Source organism: Phalacrocorax carbo, chromosome 4, assembly GCF_963921805.1.
Source record: "Phalacrocorax carbo chromosome 4, bPhaCar2.1, whole genome shotgun sequence".
NCBI lineage: Eukaryota > Metazoa > Chordata > Aves > Suliformes > Phalacrocoracidae > Phalacrocorax > Phalacrocorax carbo.
In genome coordinates, this window is record NC_087516.1 from 32,337,142 (window position 1) to 32,351,402 (window position 14,261).

At 35.8% G+C, this 14,261-nt stretch overlaps 1 protein-coding gene across 1 annotated transcript in view; it reads right to left on the bottom strand.

Moving 5' to 3' along the window:
* Positions 1-14,261, bottom strand: part of SGCZ (sarcoglycan zeta) — a 238,940-nt gene that overhangs the window by 68,412 nt on the left and 156,267 nt on the right. The gene's annotated exons all lie outside the window — the stretch shown is intronic.

A 14,261-nucleotide genomic window follows, 5' to 3' on the forward strand; every position in this document is an offset into this window, starting at 1 on the left:
GCTTTTTATTGCTGTGGAAATTGCTGCATATAGTGTTTTTTTTCACTGTTTGGAGAACATGTACAGTCATTACAGCTCACTGGCCGGTTTGGATTTCCCCTACCAGCAGACTGAACCTCTTCTCAGCTAATAGTGTGGTTATGCATAGTTTGCTTTATAATGCACTGTATCACATTTTTTGCTGTGGGAAAGGATAATCAGGTTTGAGGTCTTTTTTTCTTATTTTCCACAAAATTCATCTCCCTTCCAATTTTCGTTAGAATTCTGTAATCATGGTAATAATGCTTGTATGATACTTGTGAACATAAGAAGTGATGTAGAAAGCCATTACTGTGGAGTCAAGATAGACAATCTAAAACTCATAATTTCCCTAAGTGCAACAGTTTCCACGCAAATGCTACTTTAGACTTAGCTTTTCGATTTTTAAGAATATCTAATACTGCTCATTACTCATTTGGCACACAAAATATGTCTGGGACTTTAACCCTATATATTAAGATCATACTTTTTACTTCTTGTCAGTAAAGCGCTCCACTCCCACTCCTGTGAACAGCAATGAAAGTAACACAAACATTAAAACCAGAGCGAAGCTAACATTTGCTTTGCTTGGTCTTTTGGTCTGTTTCCAGCCTTCTACAATGCATTTCCATTCATTCTCAACTTAATGAAACATAAGCTGAAACGGAGACGCATGAGGAATACTAACTATCAACAATACTAAACACACAAGAATTTTTTCCATTCTGGTGATAGAGATGTTTTGTGTGCTTGTATCAGGTGTAGATGAACACTAGCAATTGTGTCTCGTTTGTAAATCACCTTCAGTGTCCACCTGGCAGACAACAAATTCAGACAAAGAAATAGATAAGAAATCAACCACTTTAAATTAAATACACAGGGCCTAAAATTCAAAGGGAATTACCATGAATTTCTAACCTTTGTAAATGCAAAACGTATTGAAATTCAATGTACATCTTCTGATTCTTCAATGAATAATGGGTTATTTAAACATTTATTAAACACTGGGTATTTTGGGATGACAAAGAAAGTTATTCTTATGAGAATGTTCTGAGATTGGAGATAAAAGAGATAAAGCATTTTTAATAAAGATTCAACCCCCAGTCGGGTCTAAAATCAATATTTGTGTAATATACACCTAGATAAAATTTTGTTAATATTCATAGGAATGTTAGATATTATATTATTTTGGCCACCAGAGGTCTTAGAAATTTTTCAGTGAATGTAAATGCAATAATGCAAATGAAGGACTCAGGCTGCATAGAAGTATTGAGGAATTTGAATAAAGAGAGCTTTCAGCTGAAAGCAAGATATCTACACAAGCAAACATTCACAGCAATCAGAAGATATTCTGTGTTCTGTTTGCTGAGGAAGGGAAGGGACCATCTTCATTACATCAAAAAAAGGTGAAAGTAGCAGCTGGGTCTGTCTGTTGATGGTCCTGTTATGGAGATGTCATAAAGCTACTACTTTTAGGAGAGGCTGAACTTCGAGCTTTCCTGGTCTGAATGATTACCTACTCAGACAAGGGAAACGAGCAAGTACTAGGCCAGAAGCAGCAATGCACATATTTGTCACCTTTTTTAGCATCAAACTACAGTGAATAATACCAGCTGTCAACATAAATTATTAGCATAGGCAGAAGCCACACATTTATATAAAAGAAATACATACGAACAAAGAAACTTACGTAGAACCATCTGAATCACACAACATGTATGGTGGTACCATGGCTTTTCCTTCTCTATGATTTACAGACCCACTGGTATTCATAGATGATTACTGATATTATGGGTTTAGGACCTGGTCAAATGGAAGCTCCCAGGAAAATTCTGCCATCCTGGGCAGATTTTACTTCTAGGAACTTCATGAAAAGATGTATCTAAAATAATGCCTGTCACCTTTGCAATAGACAAAATACATGCTTCCCTCAGTCTGCCTTCCCGGTGCATCCGGATGGTGGAAACCCAGGTATGAAAATATATATTTGAAAGTTGTATAAAAGTTTCAGCAGACAGCAGTCTCCGTGTTACTTCTATCGAGGCCACAACTGCACAAGACAAACCTGTGCTTTTCTTTCTACTACCTCTATCATACGGTATTTGCTACTAGAGACTTTCAGAAATTACATGGCTAAACAGACCTTTGGTCTGTTCCCATACAACTGTCTATAGGTTTAATGAGCTATGAACAATACACATGGATGGATGAAAATAAAATGTGCTTCTTGATGTTTACTTGAGATTTAACACATTTATTTTGCTTCTGTAATTGTGTTTTGCATTGTCTGCTCCTGTCACTCAGCTGATGGGTTGTAACTTTAGCTGTAGTAACTTAATCACTTATATGGGTCCTCAGATAAGAAAGCTGAGCAAGCTAGAGGAAGATATGCCAGGCAGCCAATTGTGTGTGTAAGACTTCAGACTGCATGTTTTTCTCTTTTTATAATCTCATTAAGTTTAATTTATCGAAAACGTGAGCTAGGTAGTTGAACTGAGTCTTGTGGCAAGTACAATGAGTTTTCTACCTGCTGATTTTGCTCATAATACAATAAACATATTATAAACATATAGAAAGAATATATAATATAAATATATTTTAAATAACAATACATAGAAATGGCTACATTTAAAATTAAATTAGTAAATGAAATCTATTTAAATATAAAGTAAATAATAAAGACATTAAATAATAAATAAATATGTACTATTTTTTATTACCAGCCTCATTCATTATCTTTCCCATTGATGTTTGCCTCTATCGCCCATGAATATTTTGTTGTGACATCAGTAAACAGCCACATTATGTTAAGTCCTTCTTATAGCTGCCTTTATCAACATAGCTTTCACCAACAAGCTCAAATTGGGTATTAGGAAAAATTTCTTCACTGAAAGAGTGGTCAGGCATTGGCACAGGCTGCCCAGAGAGGTGGTGGAGTCACCATCCCTGGAGGTATTTAAAAGACATGTAGACACAGCACTTTGGGACATGGTTTAGGAGACATGGTGGTGTTGGGTTGATGATTGAGCTTGATGATCCTAGAGGTCTTTTCCAACCTTAATGATTCTATGATTCGAATGTCCAGCTCATGACTCTAATGTATTTTGGAGTACTCCAAAGGGTGAATGAGAATAGAAAGTTTATCAATTCTTCTTCCTCATGACGAACGCAACCTGAATCGTACTAAATCCCAAGAGAATTTTACAGGTTTCCAGCATTATCCTCAACCTTGGAATTTTTAGTTTTCTGTAACACAATTAGTTTTTACAACAGAAATAATTTACAAAGCTGATCATGTACTTTTCAGAAGCTGAAGCTTATTGAAGCAGTTTGTGCATCACATTTCCACAGTAAATCAGTGGGAAAGTTACCATTGTCTTTGTTAGTTGAGTTAGGCTATAAGGTTACTGGTATGTTGTTTGGCCACCTCAAGTTTTATGAAAATCCAAAGTTGCCTACTAAGTAACAGAAGGGTATTATTTATAGTGTATTCCACTGAAAAGAAATGAGAATTAAAAAAAAGACAGAACAATACATAGTATGAGATATTTGACTACATGCTGTGCTTAATGAACTTCACATTCAAATCAAATAGCAAAAGCACACACAAGACTAAGGGGAGTATGAAATTTCTTCATTACATTGTTGAAACTCAAAGACAAAACAGGAATGTTGCATTTCTCCTTGGGAAATATAATATCTTGCAGATCATAAGGTCATTCATTCCTCTCTAAAACTGTTTCTAGTTATCATTATGTATTTCCTTTAGGTCAGACTTTTAGTCTGACTTTTCTATTGAATATTCTAAAAATTTCCCAGAAATTCTACTGAAAATCACTTCTCTTTAAATCGCTACAACATTGCTTTTTTCTTTTCTTATAAACAGCTCTGATGTTTGACCTCTTTGCATCCTTCGACGCAAGAGACCTTATCTCTCATCCACATACTCTCTAAAATAATTGCTAATAGTGCAAGTACCTTTCTGCTGCCTGCTTTATCACTCTGAGGTGAACTGGACTGGAACGGAAATTGGATAAAGTGAAATACATTAATGTCACCTAACAGCTCCTTACCTTTTCTCTTCATGATTTTACCCTGTGACCTTTTTTACTAACTGTTACATATCTTGCTTTGTGAAGATTTAAAAAGAAAAGCATTTCAGTTTTGCCTTTCTTACTGCTAATATTTTCTGTGGGCATTAAAGACAGTAATTCTGAAATTTGTTTCTACTCTGAAGGTATTTTGAAGATTTTTTGGTGGTTTATTACTATTAATTAAAAGTTAATTTAAATATTTTTTACTTGTATTCTCTATATACACTTATTCAGAAGTTAGATTTCAATATTCCTCCATCCGCCTCCAATTTATTAAAAAAATACAAGTTGTTTTTCCAGACGCTTTTGGCAGTTTTCCATGGACTTCAAATATAACCTGTTGTGAATAGAAAATATTGTATAAAGGTTTCTGAATGCAAATGAAACTTTTTGAGATAAATAATTCAATTCATCACATTTTGAGAGAAGACAACTGAAACAAAAGATACGAGCTACCAGAGTACTCAGAAGTTTTCTTGGAAAAAAAAAGTTACAAAAATGTTTTACATTTTTATAAAATGAATTCAACACTGTTAGCTACAAAATAGGGAGGACTAGAAAGTATATTTTTTCCAAAGTGACTGGTTCTCAGATTATCAGCTCTAGCTAGAGAAGAGAGTACAAATATGCTGAAGTTCTCCATGCAAAAGGTGTTAGCATTTCATAAAATCACGCTTTATCTGAGAAAGATTTAATGAAAGAGTGGACAAAATATTAAAAGATATATAGGATTCATCTAGAAAAAGGCTACTAATGGGTACTACTTGTTAGCAAAACAGGAGTGAAAAATTACATCCTGATGACCAGAAAATGATAATTTTAAACCCTTCTGCTACTTGGTAGATCAATGAACTGCATTTGCAGATTTCCAAACAACTAGCATCCACTATGATGACAGCACAAGAAGATGATGGCTTAGCCAAGCTCTTAGGATTTTTGTATTATCCATTTAGGAAATTACTTCTCTTCTTGCCCTTGACAGTGGGACAAGGGCCAGGAAAGCTGCAGAAGCCGGATAAAAGCAGATTTGGGCTCTTAGCTTCTGGAAGTGTCTCTTCTGATTAAGGTTCTCAGTGGAGTTCATTGTTGACTTGTAACACAGAAGATGCAATTCAATTCACAGATGAAGACATTGACCTTGGATTCTTACCCTGCTGACAAATTCTGCATCTTTATTTGTCATTTGAATCACTCCCAGATTGTCTACCTTTCAAATGCACCACTTAGCAAGGCTATATTGATGCTCTTGGGAGTAGGATCTCATGGTAATGGAACAAGTTCAGAACCATGGAGAATTCTGAAGTGTGCTCAAGGGAATGTATGATTTTTGTATCTGAAAAGAAATCTAACCTAGATGCAGATGGATGTATGAATTCAGAGGCAAGACCTGCAGCATAGGTGGAATTTGTCTGGACTTGCTGAAAGCTTTTGTTTTGGCAATATGGCAAGCCAAGTAGAATCACTCCACCACAGAGAAAAATAGATGTAGTAAATTAATATCTGGCTTCATATAAAAGTTTCACAGAGAAAAGAAGATAAAAATAAACAAACAAAAAACCCCCAAACGAACAAAAAACCCACCCACACACAAAAAAAAAACCAACACCAAACCCCAAAACAAACTGCTGAAGATGCAGAAAAGAACAAACTAGGGACAGAAGATTCACAAATTTCCCTTTTCTTCTTAAAAGACAGGTGAGTGTCAGAACCATCCCATCATCCTCTTCCATAACAGAAAAATGCTTTCTCCATTCCAGAAGCAAAATGAGTAGGAAGCTTCTAGTGTCTGACAACTTTAAGGTTGTAAAGAGTCCAGGTGCTTTGGTAATACATGTGAGAGAAAAGCAACAAAACAACTTCTCCAAACAAAACATCCATCCAAAACACCACAAAAGGAAACCCATGAAGTTTTGGGACTCTAATGGTGGAATAACTTACTTTAAAGGCAATGTAGTCCTTAATTAAGATTTGGGAAAATGCTCACACTATTATTTTGATCTATAACTGATGTTAGTGATTCAGTGAGTGATAGCTATTCCCAGTGACTAATTAATTTCAGATTTATGTAGTGCTTTTCTTCACAGGAAGAAATCTAGTTGAAATTTTAAAATATTCAGCTAATCATTGATTCAGTGCCATCTGTTCATAATTCAGCTGCAACTGCAATATTTATCACTCTAAGAATAACCTAAGGAAAAAGAAGGTATTTTCAGTGATATATTTATGTATTATAGCAATTTTTAAAGTCCATATTAAATATACTTTTAAATGTCCCATACAGGCTTGAGATAAAATACATCAAATAGCTCTGCCCATCTACAAATGGCACAATGAAACATCTCTAGTATTGGCATAATGTGGAATTTGAAACTCCATACTGTTTTGAATGGAGGCAAAATAAAAGGCAAATAAAGATAATTATCTTCATACATGAACACAAAAAACCTGCTATGCTGTAGTTGTGGATATTAACTGGTATTTTCCAATGTGTTATTGTAGATTCAGTGTTATACACTGAAGTTAGTTTTGGAACTGCACATTTTTATAGGACTGACAAATCAGTGTAATAAACAGAAAGTATACTTCGGCATTAGTGGTTTTAAAAAGAGAATAATTGTAACATAAGAGTGAGATGCAATTTCCGATAGTCTAAAGACATGTGAGAGGAAATTCTAGAAAGCAGAAGGTTTATTATTTATTTTTTCATACTAGTCATCTAATAGATATGAACTAGAACTTGTGATCTAAGAGGTTCATGATCTTGTATGGAGAAATAATTTTCACGAACAAACAGACACAGTTTTCCAAGCCTGACTATCCACTTGCAAAAATCTCTGTCACATATAGAAACAGGCTAATTTCACATAGTTGGCTCAGAGTATGCTAACTGATAGGACTCAGACTTTTTAAAGATAACTTAGCTGAATAAAGACTCCAAGTCTACAATCAAATTACTCCCCACCCATATTTTTGATAAAACACTTTCCTGTGACTTCCACATCTTTAATAGTAGCAGCATGCTGTTGCATTCCTTCTTCCAAATGTTCTCTGCAGCTCTAAAGGAGGGCATCAGAAAGATCTCACTGCTCTTGTCGTTCTCTTTATTTTAAAATTATGTTTTTTGTATTTAATTAAGTTAAAAAATCAGTTTCTCATTTATTTGACCTTATTTTGTCCTTCACCTAAGTCATTCATATTAGAATAATATATTCTTACCAATTTTAATGAGCTGTCTGAATATCAGGAAAGAAAAAAAGGGTAAAAATAAAATCTTAATGTCCTGTCAGGGACTTGCTAAAGGTCCAGATGCTGTAGGTAATTTAATAATGCTTAGCACCCAGCAGCAGCCTTGTGAATGTCACAATGTATGCACAGCACCTGCTTTTGCAGTTAAATGAAGTATTAGCAGTTGATAAAGCTGAAGACAAAGAATTAGAACTATCTTTTTAAGATGTATACTTTATCCCTCAGAATCTACTCAAATACCTCCAAAAAAATGTCTATTTCTTCGACTTTTGGGATCTCTCCTATGAAAGAAAATCCTCCTTCCCTGCTCTGAACATTTGGGTAGTAGTTATGCTGTCTGTATTGGCCAAGAGCATGTGGGTGACAACAACAGGACAGATGGCAATGGATTAATGTTTAAATGCTAACACTTCTGTACCACCATGCAAACCACTAATGACCTCTTCCCACTCACACTCTACTTTTACAATTAAATCCATCCACTGCTCATGGTTCCATGTCTTCTGGTATGGTACAGGGGGAAACAATAATAAATTTTAATATCGAGGATAAAATATTTGAGAACTGAAACAGAATATCCTTTTTCCTAGTTTTCAGTGTCAATTTTCTAGAAACAGTGGAAACATCCATACTTGTGTTTAAAATACAATGAAGTAAAATAAAAAGCCTATAAAACATAAAAAGTATGCAGAAGACTGCTGTACCACTGGCAAAATAGCCATTGATAATTGAATCTACTTCAGCATATGTCCAGTGTCATTATGGGTGCTCTGGAGTCAAAGTTAGCATTGAGATGAAACACTAAGGCACCGAGCTGAGGCTCATGCCTAGTGTATTGGATACCCCTCTGCACAGAGTCACTGCTGCACATTTGCTCCCCTCTCCCAATCACTGCCTGGAAAACACAGATTTTGTGTTCCCTTTCATCTTTTTCCCATCATCTCTAAAGTGACAGTGGGTATAGAACATTAACTATTGCCCTTTCATGAGAAAAGAGGCCTGCGGCTGCTGCTTTTCTGAAGGTTATCCTGCCGGAAGCCAGCATGCGGCCAGTCCTCTGGGTGCCCACCTATTCCTGCCAGCTCCAGCTGTCAGCAGCTGGGACCTGAGGCTTCACTTGAAGCCTGGCTTCCAGCAGGCTGCCCGAGGAAGACCTACTACTTGTCCCTCATCCTCACCTCCATGGATTTACTCTATACCCCTCTGAAAGAATCATAGAATATCTCAGGTAGGAAGGAACCCATAAGGACCATTGAGTCCAAATCCCTGCTGCTCACAGGATCACCTAAACTAAGTCATATGACTGAGAGCATCATCCAGATGCTCCTTGAACTCACACAGGCTGGTGATGTGAACACTCCCCTGGAGAGCCACAGGTTCTAGTGACTGACCACTCTCTCAGCAAATAATCTTTTCCTAAAGTTCAGTCTTTACTTCCTCTGATGCAGCTTCATAACTTTTCCACGTGTAAAAGAAAAAATGTCCAATTTCATAACAGCAGGTTAACAAAATTTAAGATTTATAGCTGATATATACAAGAAAATTGTAGCAGTTGCCAAATAAAAAAAGAAAGCATTCTGCCCTGTAGCTGCATACACTTTGGAGGATTTCCGAAGTCCAAACTTAAGAATGCATATTCTGATTTTGAAAAAGCATCCTTTCCTCTATGTGCTTGTCCTTTCCAAACCAGCTCTAGATTATGGAAAGAAAAAAAACGCCTCAAAAAACAGGAACTGGACCTCAAAATTCCTTTCAAACATAGATGAATAAACTTAGAAAAAGAGAGAAAATAACCTGCATGTATTTTGTCTATGCTACAAATGTTATAGAGAGAAGTATCAGACTAGTTATAAAAGTAAAAAGTATGTTTTTCTTTTTGTCTGTCAGTTACAGGCAGCAAAAGGTGCTCTCTACGTTAGATCATTACAACTTCAGATATGAACTAACATGAGCTGTATCTTGTATCCAAGGTAGAAACAGACGTCTTGAGTTCAGACTGAGGGAAACAAAAAGAAAAGAAAAGTTGGATCAAGATTCAAATGTTGAAAACTTTTAAAGTCTGAAGAAGGCAGAAAGAAAAAAAAAAATATACTGAATGCAGAAATAAGAGGAAGAGGTCTCAAGACCCCAGCTCTGGATGTACCAATGTAGTGTTTAAATAATTTAACAAAAAGTTATTATTTTTAAGATTTAAAGAAGATTATGTATACAATGCTAGTGAGCATGACAAAACTTAAAGCAAGGAATCTTATATCCACAGCACAGACCTTCTTTGCTATGCTGTTTAGAACCAACGATGCACAAGCACTCTTGCCCCTGAAATAACCATGCAGAAATTGCACAGAATTTAATTATTGTCCTACTGCTGCTTGCATTTGTGTTTATTCATGGGGGAATTTTTAATTCTTGACATATCAACTGACATGATATGCTCTTGTATTTCAGGAAGGAGGTTTCAGGTTAAATAATGGCCATACCTACCAGAAGGATTTACCACTTGGTTCTAACAAGTGACAGAGAAATAGCTTACTACTCTTTATTTTTATAGCACAGTTTTCATGTGGCAATTCATAAGGGAGATGGAAGATATATTTTACACCATAGGGTATGTCAAATATTAAACAGCAATGCAGTGTTCTGTCTGCACATAACATACAATAAGAGTATCATAACGATATGAAAGATATTGCTTAAAAATTGAAAATATATCTAAATGATTAAAAGCAATCTGAAGAACTGTGTAAAGTATTTCTCTCTTTCAGAGAGATTTTGTTACCCAAGCATGAAGCGGATTGCAAATGGTTGATCATACTAAGTATATTTAATAGTTTTATGAGTTAATTATATAATGGATGTAGAAAAAGTATTATTTTTCAATCCAATTAATGAAAGGGCTAGTCACAAGAGCCTAACTTCTCCACTGCTGAATGTCAAATGTACATATGCAGATTAGCACAGAGAATGATACAACTAATTTTCAAGTTAAACAGAAGTAAAAACTAGAAAAGAGTTGTCTGCAACTGTTTTTTACTAGTCCATTAACTATTACTGCCTCTTGATGCTGAATCAAAACAAACAAGTCAAGAGGCTTCTATTATTGGAAGGTGACTTAAACAGAGAATTGCAGGAAAAAATATGGATGAATTTCAAATAAACAACATGTTAATTTTTAAAAAGATACTTTGGCAGACCTATCAAAGTGCTGGCAAAGAGGTTGAAGTTTTGACCAGTTTTCAGAGCTTCACATTGTCCTAATACTGCACTTCAAGATAATTAATTAATGGGAATAGATTCTCATGATAGCTTAGCCAAAGTCATTAAGAGTATATCTGAATATACTTTATGTGAGCTTCTATTACAAAACCTGTTATAGCGCAGATGGTTGTAAAAAGACTTTTCCAGGGACTGGACAGACAGAAACAGAGGCAACGTCACATTGCACTGTAAATTATGAGAAGGGATGAGACTGAGATTCCAGCTGGACATCTCAACTGTTATGAGCAACATGGCTCGCTTTCTGACTGCCTCCTGGCTTATCTCATGCACCTTGCCAGGAGGAGGCGTAAAGCCATATGGCCTCTCAGGCACCGCTCTGTCATACCTTCTGCAGTGATTCCTGAAACTGAAAGAAGTCCTTTAACTCTTCAGTTAAGTATAAGGTAGATAACCTGTATTTAGAAAGGGCAAGTTATCTCATATTTATGGCCGTTTAAAAGATCTGACAATACATTTGTACCACAGACTGGCAGATGAGCTGTGTTTTCACCTCCTGATAAATTCTTTATATTCCTATACTTGGAAAGATAATTTAGCTGGCTATAAAACTTTGGGAACATCACAAAACCAATGGGAGCATCACAAACAAAGTTTAGGTAATAAGCTACCTTGACCACCTCAGAAGCTAAGAGGTAGAAGGATGTGTTACCTGGTAAGGTATCAGTAGATAATAGGCACAGACTATTAGCATACGTGATATAGTTAAGAAGGATGAAGGGGACTATTTCCACTCACACAAGTTTACATACCTGGAGTTCCTAACAACCAATTATTTCTGCACAATACCCATGTACCCTTGGTGGAACAGAGCATGTAAGCAAGCACATTTTTAAGAAAAATAATCTTGAATACATAACAAAATTTTGTGGTAAATAGATGGAAAGTGTCATCAAGTTTGACAAGTTATTTGAATAACTGTGTCTTTTAGAACTGTTATCAGCATTTACCAGTGCTGTAATTGAAACTTATACATCCGCCTGTTATTTTCAAAAAGTAATTGCAAAAGTGTGGTATTACTTTAATTGGTATCAATGAGTAGAGCTACAAGTTCAGGAGCTCTCTAAAGCTCTGAATTGTACAGCTCTGGACCTCTGTGAGAGTTATGATTCTGTCTTAAAGACCCCAAAGATTAGCAAAAACGAAGTGCACATTTATCTGTACATCATATTCTAAAAAGGTTTCTGATATCCCCAGGGATCTTTATGAAAGCAAAAGGGTTAAGCAATAGCAGAAATACCTGTCAGAAGAAATTACTGCAGCATGGAAAAAAAAAAAACCCACCACAGAACTAACCACCTCATGAAAAAAGTTAGAAGGCTGGCAACGTAATAATCAAATCTGAAGATGATGTTACGGTAAGAAGATGTGTGGGCTTCAAATGTCTCCTTTCAGCCATATTTAATTTTGATCCCTCTTGCACTTGTCGGCCTAATGTCCTCCACAAAATCAGGCAGAGATATATATGATCTGTGCAAACAGCATGGAGAAAACAGATTTCTGGCTTGAGGTGAGCAACTGTTGTTCATTTCTAAAAATTGGCAGAAAAATTGTAGAACTTTTTACATACAGCTTAAAACTATGCAAACATTGACTAAACAGAGAGAAAAGGTTGTGTCAAGGTAATTCAGTAGAATGCATAATACAAAGGGTATTCCTAAGTAAGGGTTGGGAGAGATGTGATTACTTTTACTTATCTAACTTAGATACAAAAATCAATGAACAATCACCTTTATATCTTTATTCTGTAGGCATCCTTTAAGTCTGTGCTACATCTGCCCTGTTGTCCTAAATGGCATGTCTAAAAACTGAAGGCTGTAGAGTACTTTTGGAGATCCAGATACAAACTTTGCATTTCCCTGATGATATGTCACAAATAGACCAAAGCACAAAACGTTTCTAGCTCAGTTGGTATAGATCCCAACAGAAAGCATTGCTACACCTGTGACTTTCTCCGTTTCCAGTTGTCTGTGTCAGTATAAATACATTGTACTCTAATAATGGATGAACCTTGATATTGTAAGGCCTGGAGCCATGACTTGGTTTTATGCTGTTTAAACATGTAACCACTGAATCATCATGTGTTCTTAGATTTTTTTTTTAATATACTTTTCCTTCACTCATTCTAGATTAGGATGTGTACCAAGATTCCTTAAGGATGCACTTCACAGAAATATTTTGTCTTCCACAGTCACTCACAGAACTGAGAACCTGTTATCAAGAGTTTCACCAAAGTTTTTCCTGGTCCCTGGCTGCCCACATAGTCTTTCCTCCCAGCCTCACCCCCACTTCTTTACGCTAATCTATCTTCCATCAACAGTTTAAATCAGATGCTCTTAAGGCTGTCTTAGTATTACATGGCACAATTCCAAATACTAGAGAAAAAAATTTTAGTTGTCCTGAAATTTGCCATGACCAATGACAGCAATTTGAACTTCAAAGACAAGAGACGAGCTTATTTATTGCCTTGTAATGTCATTTATGTCCTGTGAAATACAGATAAAATGCCAATGATAGCCCATATAGGAAATGTATTATCAACCACCTAAACACACAGGCATCCTTCTTTCTTTTCAAAATGCTCCGGCCATGCACATAAATGTGTAGTCTTTTATTATTATTCTTCAACTGTTTAAAGAAGTTAACAGATAACATTCCAAAGTTGTTAACTAGACAACTTTTTCCCCAAGGCATAATAATTTACTTTTTCTGTAGTTTAAATATATTTCTCCTTAATGCTTTCTCCACTGTTCATTTTCACCCCTTTCATTGGGCAGACACACATACAGCTGCTTCACCATGCAGCACCAGTGAGGGCACAAAGTATTTCTGGAGAAGACAGGGACTTTCCAGAGTGTATTTACATCTAACAGGAAAAAAAAAAATTTCTGATGTCAGCAAACCTGGTATACGTTTTCGGTGCTGGATTCACTTAGGAGGAAAGGTGTCAGCAATCAGAGTATGTATCTATGTCATCCAATGTGAATGTTTGCCATGGAGAACTCACCTTTTAGCAATTACTAGCTGAAGGGGAAGGTTTTAATAATACAGCTACTGGATGAAACAGAACTGTGTTCCATAAACACCCTGGGCAAGTACAATATGGCTATAACAGGTGTTAGCTTAATTTTCCTCATCTGTATCTGCTAGCAAGTCTGGTTACCTTTGCACACTCATCTGATGTGGTCATTCAGGGAAACCAGTGCAGATGGTGTGTCATTCTCTATGTACTTGCCAAAAATTTTTTACAACTTGAAGCCACTCTCTCCATCCAGCAAATATGAAAGCTCAGTGTCAATTACAGCTAGATTTTAACTTAAAACTGTTTGTGAGCCTAACCTTGGCACATGAGGAAAAAAGACTGGATAAAACAGCTTAAGCCAGAAATAAAGTGGAAAAAAAAATTGAGAGACTTGGAGTCTAAGGTGTAGGTGTGTCTCCTCGACTTTATATATACATCGTATCTTACACATAGATGTTTGTATGTTTTTCATCCCATTCCCAACTAATACATATTGTTTTCTAACAGATCTAGAACATTACTTTGTACTGAATTTTTTTTGCCAATAGTCTTAAAAAGCAATTAATATCTTCAGTACTATTCTAGTACTGAAAATTTTAAACTATTAC